General features: G+C 42.6%; 1 protein-coding gene across 2 annotated transcripts in view; it reads right to left on the bottom strand.

Annotated features, from left to right (window-relative positions):
• Positions 1-18,386, bottom strand: part of TEC (tec protein tyrosine kinase) — a 53,022-nt gene extending 34,636 nt beyond the window's left edge. Inside the window, exon 1 of one of the 2 annotated variants that reach the window (XM_065633301.1) lies at positions 18,302-18,386. The gene's annotated coding sequence lies outside the window, so the exon portion shown is untranslated. Of the gene's footprint in view, positions 1-18,056; positions 18,137-18,301 lie in introns of those variants that run through there. The other variant, XM_065633302.1, reaches the window with a different exon arrangement.
• Positions 18,387-20,877: the final 2,491 nt, after the last annotated feature.

Below are 20,877 nucleotides of genomic sequence, written 5' to 3'. Positions count from 1 at the left end.
ATTTGTTGTGACAGTACCTGAAATGACACCCTTTACCCTTGTGTTTCACTCTGTTTTGGCCAACTAAGCTCTTACATCTCACACTCCTGCCACTTCACACAGCTAGATGGACTTGTTCACTGGTTTAAAATATCCTATTATTGTCAAGGTATTTCTCTGCATATGCTAAAATATTAGTCTGAGGCTTACACAGAACGACAATATAAGACCAGGTTAGGATGCATAAGTAAAAGACTACAATGGGATTGGAAACAGCGATTGTTATGAATAATCTCTTTTTGTTTTCCCCTCTTCCTCTGATGCATCTACACTCCTACATTTTGTTGTTTGTCTGTCACGTTGCATTCTTGGGAAGAAGATGGATCTTTTTGAATTAATAATTGTCAAGTGCATTATTTAATTACTCAAGCTGCCAAATTCTGTTTTATTGCTCTTCTAAAAAATAAGTTGGCAATCTTAAAGGTAATTGTAGAAGAAAGGATACCACCATGAACTGAAAAAAAACCCAAACCTTGTTAAAAGAATTGAAAGTCAGTATTAAACTTCAGATCAGCTTAAACCATGTGAAACTATGAGTTCCCAACACAGGCTCTCCCACTCGGAACAGTCCTTCTGTTCTGTATAGTACACATTTTCTCATGGCACTTAAGAAAAACATAATTGTTGTCTTAGAAATCAATATCTTGGAGATTCCCATAGTGCTGCACCACAGAGCACAAGAAGGATTCAAACCTTCATATTGATAATGCTAAAATTTTTCATTTCCCTGTTGGCTGTCTTTGGTCACATTGACATTATACAAGAAACTAAACAATAACCCTTTTGACAAAAATCAGCATTAAAAATTAAAACATCAATAGTGTAATTTGTCAATGTCAGCACCTGGTTGTTACACTGAATTTTTGCTGCCATGCAGATCTCTGCAGATAAGAACCAGTTTCCCAGGACAGATCAGCCTTTGGATCTGCATTTGGCCACAGAAACCCATTTTGTCTGGGTTTTTTTCCAAGCCAATGGCTCTAGGCACATTTCTGTTTCCATAAATAAGACTCGGGACAATGGAACCCTCACCTGTTATTCTGAAAGTTCCTTTCCAAAATTGCAATCCTTTGTTGAGAAGCACCTGCAACAGCCACCCTTACCTCATAGCAAACCTATGTATCACTTCTTTTTCTTCAGTTCAGTTTTAGAACTTTTCTGCGCTTTCACTCCCAAATATTCAGTTGTTCCCAGACCACCCCTCAGGACATGAAGCTGTTTGCATGACACGTTGTTATGTTCTTCAAAAAAGCCGTGGGAGTTTTGTGCTGCCACCCATCTAAACACCCATCAGTCTCTCCTGCCAAGGGCTTGCCCTGTTCACTGACAACCTTAGTTGCATGATAACAAACATGATCCAATTTGCAGAGACAATGAGTACTCAGAATTATAACTGAAATCAGAAAGCGTTACAGATGGTCAGCGTTTTGGAGAGGGGCAGGGAGATGTAATATTCTTAACTATCAAAAAGTCTGCATCAATTTGCACATCCATTTTCACATTATACAAATATTTACCTGTGCAGCCATCAAGTCACCACGTTTTCCTCAAAACAAAGGAAAACAACTATTAAGAAAAATCTGTTACTTTATACATCTTGACCAACACAGCAATAAGTTTTACTTGCAGACAGAGCTTCTTACACCTGCCACCTTTCCTAGTTTTCACTGGGGAAAACTGCGGCACAAAGTGATGAGGTAATGCCAGCAGCTGCAACACTACTCTTGTATTTCCTGAATCCCACTCCCAGCTCCTGGATTTCATTTGTTTATTGAAAGAATTAGTCACCATAAACACATGTAATATTCAAACTGTTAGATATTGAAATAGATGAAAGACCCAGTGGTAGTTATATTGAGCAGAAAAAAAATAGTTCATCTTAATCTGACCAGGGCTTCTTTGATCCAAATGCATCAAGTAATTGTCACCTTTCATAGAATCATTTTGGTTGGAAGAGACCCTTAAGATCATCAAGTCCAACCATTAACCTAACATTGTCACTAAACCATGTCCCTACACATGTCTACACATCTTTTAAACACTTCCAGAGATGGTGACTCAACCACTTCCCTGGGCAGCCAAAGTCATGGAGAAGTCCAGAAGAACCAACACATTCTGAAAAACACATTTATCATAAATACAGCCATAAAACAAACACCAACAGAAAACATTTGTCTGTGGCTGAAAACAAAATTAAAATCAAGCTGAAACTCCATTTTCTGAGTTTTATCCCCTCCTTAGTGATGGTAACATTTACTGCGGAGTTTGGGTTCTCCCATGCAAAGTCTTAATACTGAGCTGGTGGACTGCCATCCAAGATAGAGAATCCCTCTAAGAAATCAGCATCCTTACCTTTCTCACTCGAGTTTCATGCATCCTGCACAACTGCTCTTTTTTAGATTTTGGGCCCATCAAACCAAACTGGTAGCAATTCCAGGTATGCATATTTAACATTGAAACCATATCACCTAGTGCAGTACATTAATTAAAATGTACTGCAGTGAATGTAATATTCACTAATTCACAGAATCACAGAATGTTAGGGACTGGAAGGGACCTCAAAAGATCATCTGGTCCAATCCCCCTGCCAGAGCAGGAACACCTAGATGAGGTTACACAGGAAGGCGTCCAGGCGGGTTTTGAATGTCTCCAGAGAAGGAGACTCCACAACCTCCCTGGGCAGCCTGTTCCAGTGTTCTGTTACCCTCACTGAGAAGAAGCCTCTTCTCAAATTTAAGTGGAACCTCTTGTGTTCCAGTTTGAACCCATTACCCCTTGTCTTATCATTGGTTGTCACCAAGAAGAGCCTGGCTCCATCCTCATGACACTCACCCTTTACATATTTATAAACATTAATGAGGTCACCCCTCAGTCTCCTCTTCTCCAAGCTAAAGAGACCCAGATCCCTCAGCCTTTCCTCATAAGGCAGATGCTCCACTCCATCATCTTTGTGGCCCTGCGCTGGACTCTCTCCAGCAGTTCCCTGTCCTTCTTGAACTGAGGGGCCCAGAACTGGGCACAATAATCCAGATGCAGTCTCACCAGGGCAGAGTAGAAGGGAAGGAGAACCTCTCTCGACCTACTAACCACCCCCCTTCTAATACACCCCAGGATGCCATTGGCCTTCTTGGCCACAAGGGCACAGTGCTGGCTCATGCTCATCCTGCTGTCCACCAGGACCCCCAGGTCCCTTTCCCCTACACTACTCTCCAACAGGTCATTCCCCAACCTATACTGGAGCCTGGGGTTGTTCCTGCCCAGATGCAAGACTCTACACTTGCCCTTGTTATATTTCATTAAATTTTTCCCCGCCCAACTCTCCAGCCTGTCCAGGTCTCGCTGGATGGCAGCACAGCCCTCAGGCGTGTCAGCCGCTCCTCCCAGCTTGGTGTCATCAGCAAACTTGCTGATAGTACACTCAATTCCCTCATCCGAGTCATTAATGAATATACTGAATAATACTGGTCCCAGTACTGACCCTTGAGGCACTCCACTAGATACAGGCATCCAACTAGACTCTGCCTCATTGACCACAACTCTCTGGCTTCTTTCCTTCAGCCATTTAACAGTCCACCTCACTATCCGATCATCCAGACCACACTTCCTCAGTTAAGTAGCAAGGATGCTGTGGGAGACTGCGTCAAATGCTTTACTGAAGTCAAGGTAGACCACATCCACTGCTCTGCCATCATCTATCCACCTTGTTATGTCTTCATAAAAGGCTATGAGGTTGGTCAAGCACAACTTCCCCTTGGTGAAGCCACACTGACTGCCCCTAATGACCCTCTTATCCTTGATATGCCTTAAGATGGCACCAAGGATAAGTTGTTCCATCACTTTCCCAGGGATGGAGGTGAGGCTGACCGGTTTATAGTTACCCGAGTCCTCCTTCTTGCCCTTCTTGAAGACTGGAGTGACATCTGCTTTCCTCCAGTCCTCAGGCACCTCTCCCATTTCCCAAGACTTGGCAAAGATGATGGACAGTGGTCTAGCAATGACTTCAGCCAGCTCCATCAGCCTCTGCGGGTGCATCCCATCTGGACCCATGGATTTATGGATTTATTTTAAAAAAAAATGTCAATTTAAAGTATGCCATTGGTGCCGTGTAACTCTGACTCAAACTTGTAACTCTTCCAGAATATTTTTTTTTTAATTAACTAAGTCAATTTTCTGATCAAGTTCATAATGACTCCCTACAAACAGCTGCAGTGGGGTAAATGACTAGGCAGCATGCTGCAGCTCTGGGTAGAGCAGAAAAAAAAAAACAGTGCAGAAGGAAGAAGAAAAGGAGAACTCCTCACCCTGGGTTTTCTGCTGAAGCTGCTGTTGCTTTATCATGAAACTACAAACAGTTACACGTGAATAGTTACTTACATGGGTATCCAGCATAGATTTATTTGAATAATTATTACTCAGTGTAAACAAGGATTGCAAAATCTGCTCTTGTGCTTTAAATGGTAGCAGTCTTTTTGCCCCACATCTAAGGTTGCAGTTTCAAACTCCGAAAAATAAAAAGACAACTGTTATTAATCCCTGTTCAAATGGTAAATTTCACAGAAATACAGAAAAATATACTTCAGCATAATCTGTCACAATTTTTAAATTGGAATTGAGGGGGGAAAAAAAATACAGTAATAATATCTGAAAGTTATCATATGCCAGAAAAAGGAGAAGTAAAAAAACCACCACAAACAACCAACCAAAAAAACCACCACCACCACCACACAAAAAACCCAAAACAAACCCACCTTGGATTTAGCCTTTTTTTTTTAAGCAGACTCTCAGAAACCAATTCCATCATATGCAAGCTTGTCTTTTTTTTTTTTTTTTTTTTTTTAACTGAAGGAAATGCAATTTTGGGGGACTACTTTTGAATCAATTTAAAAATTATACCCAAATATTTGCAAAACCCTAGTCTCTGAAAGTCAGCCAAAGAATAATTGGCTTATTTTGTATATAATCAGATCCTGTGAAAATAAAATTCATATTTATCTCCACTAAATTTAAGTTAAAAAGTAAACAGTCTAGGGAGTAACACAGTGATAGGAGATTCACCAAGATAACCGTGTGATGTTGTAAAATATCCTTTGTTCAACTGAAAACCACACAGGAGGAGCATTTCATTGCAACCAGGACAGGTTTTCCAAAATTCCTTAGAAACAGGCTACTGTATTTTACAAAATACAAGCATTTGTTTCCTTTCAGCATTATAACTTGGTATCCAGAGTAAGTGAAGAAAAGAATGCTGAAAAAGTGACGATCTCTCTTAGACTGCATCAGCTGGCATCAAGGTGGTTCATCACACCAAACTGAATCATCAACTCGTTAACCATCACAAAAGAGAAGTAGAGCAAAAGTGGACAGAACAGCTCAGGGAAAAATGGTATGACCAGCAAGAGGGTTTCTTTCCCCTTACAATGATGAGTTTAGTTTTAAGAGAATGACATGTACATGTCTCCAAATCGCTTGTAAATGCAGCGATTGCTCTTTGTCATGACCTCCTGTAAGCAATACACTCCAATTACTAAGTTATCTTTCCACAGCTTCATAGTACACCTTCTTCAATTCCCTCACGAATAAATTATTTTGGAAAGGAACCTGTGCTTTATGAAACAAAAATTACATGACGTAGAAGATATGTTGACGTGGGCATTTTTTTTAATTTAAATTATTTACTGCTGAGTTAGCAACACTATGGGATACCACACAAAGTATGGACTGATCAGTCCTTTCACTGTCCTCAGCAACTTGTATTTTTCTTCATTCATCTAGAGCTGAGTATCTGTAGCTTTTCTTATTTTTCCCCACATAAAAGCTCTGGAATACCTGTAGACTTGCACTGACTATTTTGCCTTCAGTTTACTCAGATCAAAAAACCTGTTTAGCACTGGTAATGTTCTTTGCTGGAATAAAATAAAGCTGAAACTTGTTGGGAAGTTGGGAAAGTCGGGCATCAACAGCAAGGTACTTCAGTTAAAGTAGCAAAATCCAAAACTTTTCACAGCTTACTTCCTACCCTCAACTTCCCACAATTGTTTTGTTAGTCAAAAGGTAGGAGGTCATCTTGCGATTTCAAAGACTGGAAAGTTGTCTTAATTTTTATACTAAAGATAAGCAAAAGTCATCACCCAAGAGTTGCAAATTTTTCTGAATGTGAATATGTTCTCCTACTGTATCTATTCCCTGCAAAGTGTCAGTACTGTTGTAACATCTCCAAACCCGTGTTTTTGCTGCTCTTTCAATGCTTGTGAAAAGTCTTTCTTGTTCTTCACCATCATCTATACAGATTAAAGTTTAACCCTGTCTTCATCCACCCCCATTTTCTCACACAGAGTAATAATAATATGACATGAAAAGCTGATGGTTTATGTTGTTGGGGGGAAGAGGTCTTTATATGCATACACAGTATGTATAGACATACACAGAGTAGTTGCAATTCATCATATTCATGGAAATTAAAGACATATGCAAAGCCATACCCAGGAAACCTTTAACAGTAAAAGAATCTCAAATACTCTGCCAGTCTAGCTTTTTTTAGACTTGAGAAAATTAGATATTTCTGTAACCACATATAACACATGACTTTGCATCACCTTCTGCTCAACCCAATAGCAACCATTAACTGCTACATATATTTCCATAATAATGCTATTAGCATTAGCTTCTATTGTTCAATTCCACTCCAGCATCCGAAGTTTCCACCTTATTTTTGCTGTAGACTATGAAAAGCTTTCAAGGTGACTTACCACAACCGAACAGTGCTTCCCACAGAAGAAACCCAATCTGAAGTCTCCTGCAGGTAGAACTGAACTCTTCTGAGAGCCTGCGGTTTTGGGCTCACCAGAAACTATATGCAGTCTGACAAATTAAAATGGCCTGTCTGTCAGCAGGGTTTACTGCATTCACACAGCTTCCAGGCAAGAGCTTTGCATATTTGGTGGTCTTAGCACACAGGTAGACCAAACTTTTACAAGAAAATAAACTTATCCCCAGCTGAGCCTTCTGACAAAACCTCCTGCAACAGCCAGCAAAACAACATGTGAAAAAAATAGCTACATTTTAATTAGCACACATCTGATTCAGGCAAAGGAACACTAAAATTAAAGGCAGCAGTAAAAAAAAATTATTTTCAAAGATTTATTTTTGAGAGTGGATTTCTGGTTTTTGAGTGAGATAAGAACCAAATCTAAGCCTGACTAATATTTTTTTGTACCGATGTTTGATATGAACCTGTAGAAGGGACATAGCAGATTTTCCCAGGTTCGAACTTAGCTGCTCAGGTTTACTTCTAAATACCACTTATAAAGTGCAATAAAATGTGAAACCTAATTTTCTGCTGAGATACAGCAGCTCTTCTTACCAGCTGTGGGGCCAACACCAGGACTTCAGGATGCTGCGAGGAGTTTGACCACAGCTGGCCAGATGACATAGACCATAGAGAGATTTGCTTTTTCACTCCTGCAGCATAAAGGCCCAGTGAAGAATGTTAATTTGGTTTACTTGCACAAATGTAACTGGTCCTCAGCTGACAGAGAAGAGGTAAAAGGTAAAGCAAAAACAGAAATGGAAGGTCAGGGCCTGAACTGGGCAGTAGGATGTGGCACACTGGCCCTTCTTACATGTCCCCTCAAAAGGAGACAGTCCTCTTTGTTCTGGCAATTATTTTCAAAGCAAGGTTAGAGAGAAAAATGGAAAAACTGCCTCCAAATCAGCAGGACACTGATCTGCAGGAGCAGAAGCTCAGCTCAGAGTCTACTTCAATTTCACACAGACCAAGGATACTCCACCAGTCCCCTGCTGGTCCTGTGACACCAGGTGGACATTTGGCAAAGCACAACTGCTGCCTCAGCCTTCTTCTGAAAACCCTGCCAGTAAGGTCAGAAGAGAAACAGTAACACCCACTTACTAAAGAAACAGGCGAAGATGAGATTGGCAAAGGAAATGGGTGATGCTTGTGCAGAAGCTTTTCCTACTTCTCCAGGAAGCTGGAGATCTAGGGGGCTGGAAAAATAAATGTTCTGTTAACTCAGACATGGAACCTAACTCTGGGAATCCTAAAGCTCACCATTAAGTGGTAGGTCAATTACTATTGTACACAAAACTGCAAATGTAAGAAAAGCAAAGCAAATCTATGGAGAAGAAAAAAAAAAGTCAACAGTGCCTGAGGCTATCGGTTTTTTAATTAGTAGTCATTTTCATTCTGTTTCTTCATAGCCGGAGTTTGTTTTTCCAAATGCTATACAATCTCAGGTAACCACATGATGTATTATACCACAAAATAAGCTTAATTTATTTCAGTATTCAAGACATCCTCTTCACATGGTCCAACTAAAATACTGCAATACATACAGATTATTACTTGCTTTACACACAGGGAATGAGTAATACTTCCTCAGTTACTTCTCTTTCCAAACACTCTAAGATGAACTTTTTCCCCTGAACAACTCCTTGTTCTACAACTACTAAAGTTAGAGAACTACTTGTTCTCCAACTCCTAAAGTTAACTCTCTCTGCTCTGCCAGTGTACATGCCAAGTAACTGAAACCAACACAATGAACTTTGCACTAACTTGAATGTGATCACAGTTCTGTTTTGCACCATTGGGCTGACTTACCTCTTAAAGTTAAGAGTGGCAGAAATAAGCCACCTATTAACTATCCAGCACCACCTCCCCTCTGGTCCAAAGCCCATTCAGTATTTCAACACATAAAAGCAACACCCTGCCTTCTAGATCATTACCTGTGATCACCTTAAAATCTACCAAGAAAGCTTAATTAGTAGCTGAAGAAAAGCTTTTCTGGCTTGCACATGCTTTGCCAGCAATAGGCAAACCTAAAATACTCCTAAGGAAGCTGTCTGTTCTCTGCCACAGCAAAGTGCCTCTGGTACATCTACATGGCACAGCTGAAGTCACAGAAATCCTGGCTTTGCTCCCGACAGCAGAAAAGCAGGACCCTGCACTTGCAGCACTGAACATTGCTTCTCCAGAATTATTCCTTCGGGTGCAGATTCTGCTGCACACGCCTGCAGTCCTAGCTGCCTTGCTGCTAGCTTCTCTCACTGCACTCTATTTGGCTGTCATTTGATAAAGGCTTTATGAATTAAAAATATTTTTTCATATCTCACAAGAGGTATGTAGAAGTGGAAGCATCAATTATGACTTCACCTCAACCACTCTCTGTCCCAAGCTACACTTAAATGACGTGATATGCCTTGAATGTGTAGAAGCATAGAGGGTCATGAAGCACCTATAATGTCCTCAAATGCCTGCAGGAAATCCAGTGGTATGGATACACAGGTTTTGAAATCCACCTTCAAAAGCCAGCTTCTAGTTACAAAAGCCCAGACTATGCCACCCATCAGAACTCTGCTAGACCAGGAACAATGATTCGCCAGTACTCAGAAAGGCAGTTCACCCTCACAATGTGCCAGCCAGCAGTACAATTAGTGAGATGAGTTTATTTGGAGAAGTTCCTTAAAACTGAATTGAATCAAAACAGCATTTTACGACAGCCTGCAAACATCAAGTATATATTTGCTGCATATTGCTAAAGAAGCAAGCTGTTTACCTAGCAACCGGTCACCTGCTTTTTGCACTTACACTTTATTCGCAGGAAATGTAAATAAACTTCTTACTTTTGGGGGGAATTACCATTTCTGAAAATGCAGGATGTAGCTCCTTATTTTTTGTTTTCTAAGATTATTTCAGTCATCAGATTTTCTTTAGTCAGATGGAACTGTCTCATCAGAATTCAGGTATAAATTCTTTTATCACTTCTTCAGTGATATCCTCAATATATTCTTTTTTTTTTTCCCCCTTTGCAGCTATATGGAAGCTATATTACTTCCCAAAATGGATAAAAACTTGTAGCAGCTGCAACATAAAAGCCAGCTGAGTGCTTTAGTATCAATAGAACGACAGCTATACATGCATCCTTGAGCCTCAGGGCAAAGGGATGGCTTGTGGGAAAACTAGTCCAGACCCACTTATAATAAACTGGCTACCTTCCAGCTAAGGACTGCATGATCATAAATTAAGCATATGGCTGGGAAGAGCTGCGAGGAAGTCCTGAAGTCCTGTTACTTTTTCCTGGGTTGTTGAAGACCACAGTCTACCCTCCATATTGCTAAAAATCACGATCTTGTTTGTATCTTTTATCAAGCATCCACCTTTCTATGTCATTCACATAGAGTAGATGCCAACAGAGTTTCTGTCTATTTCATATGAATGGCTGTTAACACCCCCATTGTAGGCACAAAACCAACTGTTCTCTCTCTAAAAAGAGAATAAGCTTAATAAAATCATATCCTCTTTTAAGTTAATCTTTTAGTTGCTTTTCAGACAGCCTATGAAGAATACCTCAGTAACAAGCTGTAAGATTGAAGTTCAATAATGAAGTTTCACTGACTAGTTCAGTTGAGGCAAGAGTTGGACTTGTGAGCAAGATATTAAGCACAGCTCCTGCATGCCCTGTACCCTCCACCAGGACCAATTCCAACATCTGAACGCCTGCATTATGCTTTTAACAAAATCAGGCATGAAAAAGACTTAGCCCAGATCTTTTAGAATATATTGCTATTATCTTACCCATATGCTATGTGGTAAGATGGTAGGAATAAATACGAATTATATAACATGCTTTTTTTTTTCCTCATTGTAATGATTGTTTAATGTAAACCAAATATTCCAGAAAATACACTATGTTTAAACACATTAATTAACAGGGCCATTAGTAAGAAAAATATACACTTCTATTAATAACTGGTTTAAATACAGACAGAAACAAGCACCCGCTAGACTACGCAGAAGCTACACAGAAGGAAATACTTCAAGAATAAACAGGGAAATTTCAGCTGAAGACAAAGCTGTGAAGTTGACTCGGATGATGAACTACTGGCCAGAACTCACATGCTGGCGTCTACGTTGGCTAATGGGTGTATTTCCCCTCAAAGTCTTTATTCTGAGGTAGTATTACAAGGCTACCTGATAATTGTTGCTTTTCTGCATCTACTGAGTGGCTGACTAGCCCCAACTGCCCTCATACAGACAGTGCTGATACCTCCAAAGTTATAGGTCAAAACTGCCTTCCATACACGAGGAAAAACCCAAGGCAACAAGTGGGGGATAGGAAATACTGCAAGTTCCTGTTTGTCAAGTTTCCCCTGCACCATTTTCACCAGGATACATCCCTTCCGCTATGAAACAAGCACAAGAGAGTGAACCCAAAAGGAATGACCGCTTACATTTCAGCCAAAACCTCTGCTGTTCCCACATCTGGCAATTCAGGGCTATGCATACCAAAACAGTGGCATTGGCAAGGTCAGCATCCTTATCTTCTGATTCCAGACTCTTACTCTGTTATGTTGGATGGGTTACAAGGTAAATTTGACATAAACTCAAAATTCCCTCACTATCACACCACACCCTCACTTCACTGGGGTAGGACAACACAGCTCTCTTGGTGCAAGTATTACCACTCAATTGCACTCAAAATTGTAGAAGTAATGCTACCAGACCAAAATTTCATGTTGCCATGCTTTGTGCATGTCTACCTGACATACTACTAGAAGTACTGTACTTCACAGCAGCTTTCATTTTCTTTAATCAGCTACTAAAACTTTTCAGCTTCTGCTTTGCTCTGTACCACTAGCAAGTTATGATAGGGATTATTAAAAAATAAAATTTAAAAAATAAAATTAAAAATAAGAATTAAAAAAACCCACAACACAAAACCTATGCACACACAGAAAACCACCACGCAAACAGACAATGACCTCTAAGTAGAATCCACACTGCTGGGTACATTCTGGAGAGATGCTTGGAAGAGTGAGGCCTATTTGCCTGAAGTTACTGAGGTGGATCCCACAGAGTTCTACTCTTAAAACAATTTCTAGTGTTCCGGTAAATTGTTAAACTACTACTTGCATTTCAGCCGCTTACTAATAAAGTCTCCACATACACAGGACTGAAAATCCAGGCTGTGACCTTGAAAAGTTTCTTCTTCATATGCAGTGCAGCATAAGCATCAAGGAACACCAAAGGACTTTAGAATTACTTGTGTCAAAATATAAGTATTAATTTGGGGGGGGTGGGGAAGGGGGGGAAATCTCACTGAATCTGAAAATAAACACAACTGAGGCATTGCTGTGGTCTTGTATTTTCTCTTTCTTCTCACTGCAAGGTAGTGAGCATCTCTAGCAAAGCAGCTTCTTGTCTCTGCTCCCCTTTATGTCAGTTCTCAGATGTCCGGGTGTTTCAACTGTTGCAAGCTAAACAGAGTATGACAGCACTTGTCAGGTGTCACAAGACATTTAGCATCTTAAGGAACTGTATTCAACTTAAACTCTCTTTGAGATACAGTCATCAATGCTTAATACTGTTTTACTCCACTTAATCCACTTGGTTATTTATAGTAAGGCATAAGGATACTACAGAAAGGGCATCACCAGAAGTTGGGCTGCCACAATCCCATCCCATTAAGGTAAGAATTACAAAGGGTAAAGTTAAGACACTGCAAAGATAGGATAGTCCATCATGGGTAGGTTTCAGGCTTTCATGGGGAGTGCCTTATTCACCCTGACTTTCAGAGTTAGTTTCAGTTCAAGAGATCCAGAAAAGTAACTAAACAAAACTGAGGAAAATTTGCTTCTTGCCCATGACTTCATTTTTACATCAGGCAGCTCTAATCCCCCTCATGTTTTGAGAGAGTGTCTTGGTGGGAAGAGAAAAAACACTGCGATGGTGGAAGAGCTGCCTGCAGCTCCTGACGCAGAGCCACAGCCCACCAGCCGCCCTCTGCTCTCACACCTTTCACCATGTTGTTCTCCCCAAATCCCCTCCCATAAACAGACCCTCACAGTTCACCTGACACACCAGAGTTTTAAATATGCCTCCTCACAACAACGGAACCCACTCCACTCAAGCGCCACTAAGTATGAATGACAGGTCACCTAAGCTGCAAGCCTGGCACCAGCCTTCAGCGCTGGGGACAACTCAGTCCTCAAGTCCTACCATGACAAAGCAAAACGCAACAGCCCAACCAGCCATCGTTTGAATGAAACAGGGCTTTAATTGGAAGAGAAAACCATGTGTGGGTACATAATGAAACATATCTCATAATGCATTATGCATAAGCAATCTGAACCAAAACTGCACTGGCAGTTTTGAACCCGCCACTCTTGAGTGCTAGATTTCTTCTTGTTAAAAAAAAAAAAAAAAAAAAAAAAAAAAAAAAAAAAAAAGTTCTTTCAAGCTTCTTTGCTGGATACATTTTAGGTAGCAATTTTACTTCCAAAAGATCCCAAAGTATATTTAAGATTACCAATTTAGAGGATCTCCCATGGGCCAGAAAAAGTGGTCCATTCAGCTCAAGTCACTTTACATGTTAAGAGCACATCCCTCAAACTGGGTCACACAACCCAAGGTGGGACAGGCGCCCTCTCTCTTCCTCACACCATGCCACTGGGAATGGCTGCAGCTCATGATTTCAGCTGGGAAAATATGCTAATAATTGGAGAGGGGAGACAGGGAAAACACACACACAATTATTCTTTCTGACAGAATACAGAGCTTGAGCCTGTGCTGTAGGATATCCTATAATTCACAGGACAAGCAGCAGCCCTGAACACACTAAGAATTTGATGTATTGTGGTTATCTCGCCTACCCCACAGGCTAGTACAGAGAACCCGACAAAAAGAATTTTGCGCAGGGCTGCTTGGTGCAGAGTTACAATGGATACTACATTCAGCTAAAACTGAAGGACAGTCATCATCTGGGTCTGATAGCGAGTTACGTGGCTATCCTGGAGATGGGCAGGGGAAAAAAAAAAAAAAGTAGTCTTATTTTGTTTAATGAACATAACTGGTCAGGAATTGGTCTCAGCATAACATGACAGCGAACAGTGTGCTCTCTGGCAGGGCAGGGTGCCAGTGTCCTGCCCAGACACCAGCTCAGAAGGAAGAACCTCGCTTCCTGTACCACCCAAAGCCAGTTTTTTCTGCCACACATTCAAGTGGAAACAAGGCCTAGATCTAAAACATTCATACGCTTTAATCAGATCGTGGCACATAACAGGCACAGGGCTGAGTAAAAACCCCCCAACAGGAAACTCAGCTGTGACCTACTTGTGCATACATGAAGATGGCAAAGTGGTACTCATTCATACATCTGCTGCTAAGCAAAACATGAATGAGGAAAAGTGGGGCTGCCAAGAAAGCATTCACCCAGGTCCCACATACCCCAGCACGTTGCTTTCCCCCCCGCCCTTTTTCCTGCATTTGTTTAATGTTGCATGGGATTTTCACTGTAAGAACTGAAATTAGGCAGCCCAGTTGGCAGGTCACTGCTTTGCATCAGAAGAGGGGCTGTGACTGCAAACACGGCCAAACACTTCTCCTTCCCATCACCAAGAGCTGGGTCCCGCAGCGGGTGGGGAACAGCTCTCACATGTCAGCCATCGTACAGGCTCAGGCTCTCCCAGAGCAACTTATCCCTCTGTGGCAGGTTCCTCAAAATCATCTTTCCTGCCTGCAGTACTGAGGCTGGATCACACTGAGCTGCTCACGGGCTTTACTGAACCACCCAGAACACGGGACAGAGTCATCCAAACAAGATACATCTTTTCAGCAATGTGCATTTCCTCCTAGAAGCTTAGGTGTTGTTGAAACCAAAGACTTCTCTTAGGCAATGTCATTCTTGCTAAGAACAGTAAACCCTGCCCATGATGGACAGACCTATACCCAGGAGGCTTCTGTTAATCCCTCAGAGATTTCATGATCCCATTTGAACACAGCAGCCACTTCACGGTGCATGCAACGAACCAACCTCTTCTTATTCCATCCCACCTCTGCATCTAGGAAATTGTAAAAACGCATTCGCCTGCCTGCAAAGCACCTCCTACAAGACTCATCTTCCCACATGTAAAATAAGTCTGTTTCTCAAATATTTATCCCACATGGCATTTTCCCTGACTCTGAATCATGGCCTGCGCAGCTGAGCCAGGGCTGGGGATGACTGAGAACTGCCGGAGCTGTAGTGGCCACGGGGTAGTGGTCAATCACAAGCCTCTGCTCCCCAGTTCCTCTTCTGCTGCGCCAGACAAAGGGCATATGTTCACCCAAACTGTGACTTCCCTCGCCTACGTGCCACTTTCTTTCCTAATGCTTTTTCCTTTAGAAAACACGCTTAGAAAACCAGAGCAGAAGCAGGAGAGCAGAACGCTCCTCTGCCTGAGGACCAGCAGAGCAGACTGGGGATTTACCTTTAGATGTAACACTCTCTGTCAACAAAAAACCCCATTTCTTGAGACCTGATTGACCATTTGTTAAAACTTGGGTGCAATTTCACTGGTTTGCGGCCAATCTCTCTGCAGTTGAAAGGAGATCTGTCAGGCTGCAATCAGTGTAAGGAGAGTCCTTCCCTTGCATTTTGTATAACAGAGGAAGCTATGGGTATCTGCAAGTCATTTAATGAACATCATCACTCCAACTTCCACAGTGCAACAACTGACTGACCATCACTGTCACTTTTTAGCCAAAGTATTGATAATTCTGTACAAATAGATGCATCTACATAATAAAAATATCTGTAGCACAAATCCAAAAATACGTGGTAAATGTCCTTCAGAAGCACATATGTTCTTTGAAATAAAAAACCCGCCACCCCAGGCCTCCTTCATGCCAATCTTTATGCCACTCTGCCCTACTACTGCTTCCGTATCTTTTTTATACTGTTGTTTTCTTATCCCATTTCTGCAGAAGAGCCATTATAGACTACTACAGCTGATTCTTTAGCATACAAAAACTTGCCTTTTTTTAAAGCACACTTCCAAGTTCAGCAGTAAAAAGGTAATAGGTTACTGAAAAAAGTCAAAACAAGCTAAAGTAGAAAAACATCTTGGAGGTCAATGGTTAACAGGGGCTAAAGACACTTTTTCCATGATCTTTGCATTGACAGCAGGAAGTACAGACTTCCATTGTCTACAAAACTAAAAAATGTTTTGCATATTTGAGATATAAATATTTGTATGAAAGTTACCCCATTCTGCACCTTATCTTGTATATCCAGTTTATAAGCTAACACAACACAGAGGGAATTACATCTACAACAGGCTGCACCTACATTTGGCAGAAGGGAAGACTTTTCTTGGTACTTCCTAGCAATTCTGTGAAAGTAACCACTTCCCAGATACTTTAACTTTAATTACAGGATACCACACTATCAGGCATTTCTGAATACAATGTTGTTTCAGGGCAAGATGAAACAATATGGAGCTGATATCGTTTCATCAGGTCTACTTTATTTTTCTCCCTTTTTAGCCACTGTAGGCAGTCAGCCAGGTTACTGGATACACCGCAGTGCCAAAACCACAGTACTGGGCCCACAGTTAATAATTAAAATGTAATAATTCTAGCTGCCTCAAAAATCAATGTTTTAAAAATATTTTAAAGGTTTTTAAAATTCTACAATAACATTTAAAAAAAGGTAGTACTCCTACAAATTTTGAAGAGCTAATAAAATCAGGTCTGGCAGCTGAGAACTAGAGTTACTTCGTAACAGAGGTCTAACTGGCACTATATTTTAACTATATGAACTCCAAATCTTTGTTTTTGATTTTCACACTTGTGAGATCATCTCATTAAAAAAGAAAAAGGAGGGAGTAAGCAGGTACCAAATACAACCACATTGCCCTGCTCTTAGTGGTTTCAGCAGGAAAGCTCACAGAGAAATCATTTGGTTCAAAACACTCATAAGATTCATTTAGCAAAACATGTAAAGCACTGTTTCATTGAGGACTAAATGCAGAGATAAATGTGATTATTTTGTCATAAGTTGTAATTTCTCAATAGCTAAAACATGTAGAATAAAATTTATATAAACATGAAGACTATCAGAGGAGAGTCTGATAGCAGATGAACTTTTTCCTGCTGTCATCCCCTTACAAACCATAACCATCCAAAGGCTATGAGCAGCACCCTGCTCAGGAGCTACCTCCCCACATATAAGAGCAGTGCCTGTGAAACAAGACTAGGCTGCCTAAAGGGCCCCTTCTGCACAGGTGGTGTGATCCCAGCAGCGCAGCTGGTGTGCTGAAAGGAAAGAGGAGCATGTGCAAAACCACTCCGGGTACTCCCTCAGGTGTAACTGGGAGCCTATTTGTACTGGTGCTGCTTTCTGATGGCCTAAAATATCCTAAACATTTATATGGCAGCCATAAGTAACAACCCATCTTCAAGTCACTGGAGAGTTCTGAGAAATTAAAACAGCAAGGCTTCACCCTGCAGCCACATCATACCAAAGGTGAGACAGTCAGATAAAGCATCAGCAACATCTACTCTAAAATGAAAACAAATGCTCCAGAAACAAGTACTGGCAAGACACCTTTTTATCTGTATTTCTGCTACAGTCAGTTTTCCATCTATAAAAGCTACAGTCTCACCTATTTGACTCAAAACAATATTAAGTATTTCAGATTAGCATTTGTCACAGTAAGGTACACTGTCATTCCAAGCAGAGAGCTCATGGCCATGTTTACACTAAAAGCTCAGTTTACAGTTCAAATAATTATCAGTTCCAACCTACAGAGATGCAGAAAGAAGCCTGTAGTAAAGCACCATGCAAATGTAGTCACCTGCTGCATGAGCTGCAGGTACACTGTATCCCAGAACAAGACTACACAAGAGCATTCACCACCACCAAAGGATAACCACGCTGTGGGATGGAAAGCAGCAGAAATTAAAATGAACGAACTCACGCACAAGGCTAGTTGTGCCTTGAGAGGAGGTGGAACTGTCTTAGTAAAGTAACGTGAATATAAGGAAAGACTCAGAAAATAAAGTCACATAAACAAGGAAATACTCAGCAACTATTAGATTTAAAATGGATTTGGCAACCCGGGCCACAACCCTTTATGTTACACAAATTATAGCAATTTTAAGCAAAGGTTTAAAACTCAGCTTTTCATCATAGCTCTCTCTTACAGACCCGTGTGGCGCTTAGACGTCGAGAAAGGAATACCTCTACTCTTGCAGTGTCCACACGCTTTAAGTTGCCAACAGCGGCCGCTCCGGGGTGCGCTCCATGACCCACCGCCCCGCCCGGCCAGGCTGCCCCGCCACACCGGGAGCCGCTGCGTCCCGCGGACCGGTGCTGCTGCGGGGCGCCGACTCGGCTCCCTGCGCTCGGGGCAGCCCCGGCCGGCAGCCTGGTGAAATAAACTGTCCCCCCCGGTCTCTTTACGGGGACTGATGGCTCTGCCCTACCTGCGTGTCCCGGCCGCCGCCGCGGAAGGAGCCCTGGCGCCGGGGGCGCGGAGGGAGGCGGAAGGAGGACGAGAGGGAGGCACCGCACTGCCCCACTCCGGCCCGGGGAGGCGGCGGCGGCGCCTCCTCCTCCCGCCGCCCCGCCGAGCGCGGAACCCCGCGGGGCGGCCACGGAGGAAGCGGCGGGGGCGACCCCTGCGCTGGAGCCCCCGCCCCGCCGGGGCAGCAGCGCTGTCCTGGGCGCCCTCTGCGCCCCGGGCAGGTGCGGGGCGGCGAGAAGCTGAAGTAAGAAGGTGGTGCACATCAGACACGGCAGGATCTACCCGAAAACGCGTCAGTGAAAATAAAAGAAAACGGCAAGTTGTACAGTTTGGAGCACCATGCAAACCCTCTCCCAAAATCTAGGTGTATCCGTGTGCTTTGCACCAGCTGGCTTTAAAATGTGTGTGACCAGTGGGTGCTTTGGCTCAGGTGTTTCTTGTTCCAGGCTGCAGTGAGCAGTGAGCACTCACAGGGCATGGGCTCGGCTGTAGGGAAGCAGTAGGCACAGCTCTCCTCTGCCCTGAGCAGGCTGTGCACCCTCAGGCTGCTCCTGTGTAATGGCCATCAAAGATCTGCCCATGCCCAGGTGGCTCCCAGGGTTACAACGCCTTCCTTTGTACTTAACCACGAGTGACAGTCACTTTCAGCCACCCCAAAGCTTAGACAGAGCTTCTTTACCTCCTTCTCTTAGCCCAACTTTATTTATAGACACCGTCAGTCTGCAAAATGTCATTGAGAGAAAAAGAGCTTGTCAAGTTCAGTTGAAATACATCTCTCATGTTTCTAAGTGTCAGTCTAGAGGAAAGCAACCAGGATCTGTGCTGCTTGCAAGCGAATTGTTTTGTTGTGACTCCTGCGCAATAGCTGGATCAACACAGATGTCTTTCTGTTCAGCTCAGAGGAAATGACTTAGAGAGTCTTTGTTTTCATTTGGGAGATTTCCTCCAAATTACACTTTTGGTGCTGCGTCCACGTCTCCCATGCCTGTCACACTACTACTGAGCCTAGGGAGTTACAGGGCTGCAACCCTAGTGCGTGATGCATCTCTGATATAAACACATGGGCAGGGTCTGTGTGACCACTTCATGGTGACCAGTCCCACCAGCCCACTCTCACCACTCTCCTTCCACTCTGTCCCCACATGTTTGTAGTAGCACACACTCAGGTGTCCATGCAGACCTCCTTACCCACTGCCACTGATGTGGTCAGTTTTGCAAAGCAGGCAACTTTTGCTCTGTTTTTCAAGGAACAGCAGCTACAGCTTTCCCCACCCTGTCTGCTGCTGCTGCAGCAGGAGGAAAGGATGATAAAATGGAACAGTTGCTTAAGGAGAGACTTGGAATAGCTTTACCCCATAAGGTGCCATTTTTGAGCTCCAGAAAGAAATGCCATCTAGCAGAGAGCAGTTATGCTACTGTGTGACTTGACCAGCAGCAGCTATATCACTCCTGAGACTTCACCCCAGAAGAGCTGCAGCAGCAGCAAAGGGACAGGAGGGCACATCTCCGTGGTCCAAAGCGCATGGCTATTGCCGTGCCAAAGGTGTCCTTCTCACAACTACTGGCCAGGAGTTAACCACTTTGATGTTGACTGGTCAACTAATAGAGTATTTGTGATGTAGGTGTGAATCACAAGTGGTTTTTGCAAGCTGTGTGAAACTTGTCAGTTCTCAGTCCTAAAAACGTTCTCTCTTCCCCTCCTACCTTCTTCTACCGCAATGGCAGATAAAGCCATAGGCTGGGAAGTGGGGTCAAAGCAAGGTGACACTGCTTCTGAGGACAGGAACAGGCTTCTGAGGGATTGAAGAGGGCTGGTTGCTGCCAAAGGGCTGGGCTTTGCCTAGCTGTGCTTGCTCTGAATTAGAACCGCTCTGAGCTGGATCACAGATGTGAGAGCAAGGAGAAGAGCTCTGTAAAGGCTGGGGTCATGAAGGATGAGGACGTGCTGAGCAGCCTTCAGGAAGCTCTCTTAAATGCACGCTGAGCACATGCATTGAGGAAAGGCTCAAATGCTCTCAACAGCTTTGGGAAAGCTTTGGGAAAAACTGAGGTAAAGCTTTCCAAAAGCCCCGGGAAGGCATTGTCCATTGCTCTCATGGCTTGGGGAGCAGGGCAGCACCATGCATTTGGATTTCTGCTGCACAGTTTAGGTTTCTTGTGGCCTGTATGTCTTCACTCTTGTTAAACAGAGCAAGTGGTGCAATTGCAATTTGAAAGACAAGCCAATCCCTGCACAGTGCCAGATTTACAGAATTACTGGGAGAAGGAGTTTTCATTTTCCAAGGAGAGCTTTGTTGTCCTTCTGTACTTCGTAAATATCTAAAATTGCCCATCACCAGGGCTACTAGTGTATCCTAATCTAATGTATTTAAAGATCAAAAGTACTTTTTGAATATTAAGCTTCTTTTATACATCTGTAGAATTTTTACAGCAAGGAGGAGGCTAAACTTTCCATTCAGGGGTATGTTTTGGTTTCAAGAGTTAAAAAAACCCTACTTTGAAGAAAAAGCAGCAAGTCAAAATCAGAAATTATTT

Source organism: Caloenas nicobarica, chromosome 4 (assembly GCF_036013445.1).
Source record: "Caloenas nicobarica isolate bCalNic1 chromosome 4, bCalNic1.hap1, whole genome shotgun sequence".
Taxonomy (NCBI): Eukaryota; Metazoa; Chordata; class Aves; order Columbiformes; family Columbidae; genus Caloenas; species Caloenas nicobarica.
Note: the sequence above shows the minus strand (reverse complement) of the source record. Positions and strands in the feature narration are given on the sequence as shown.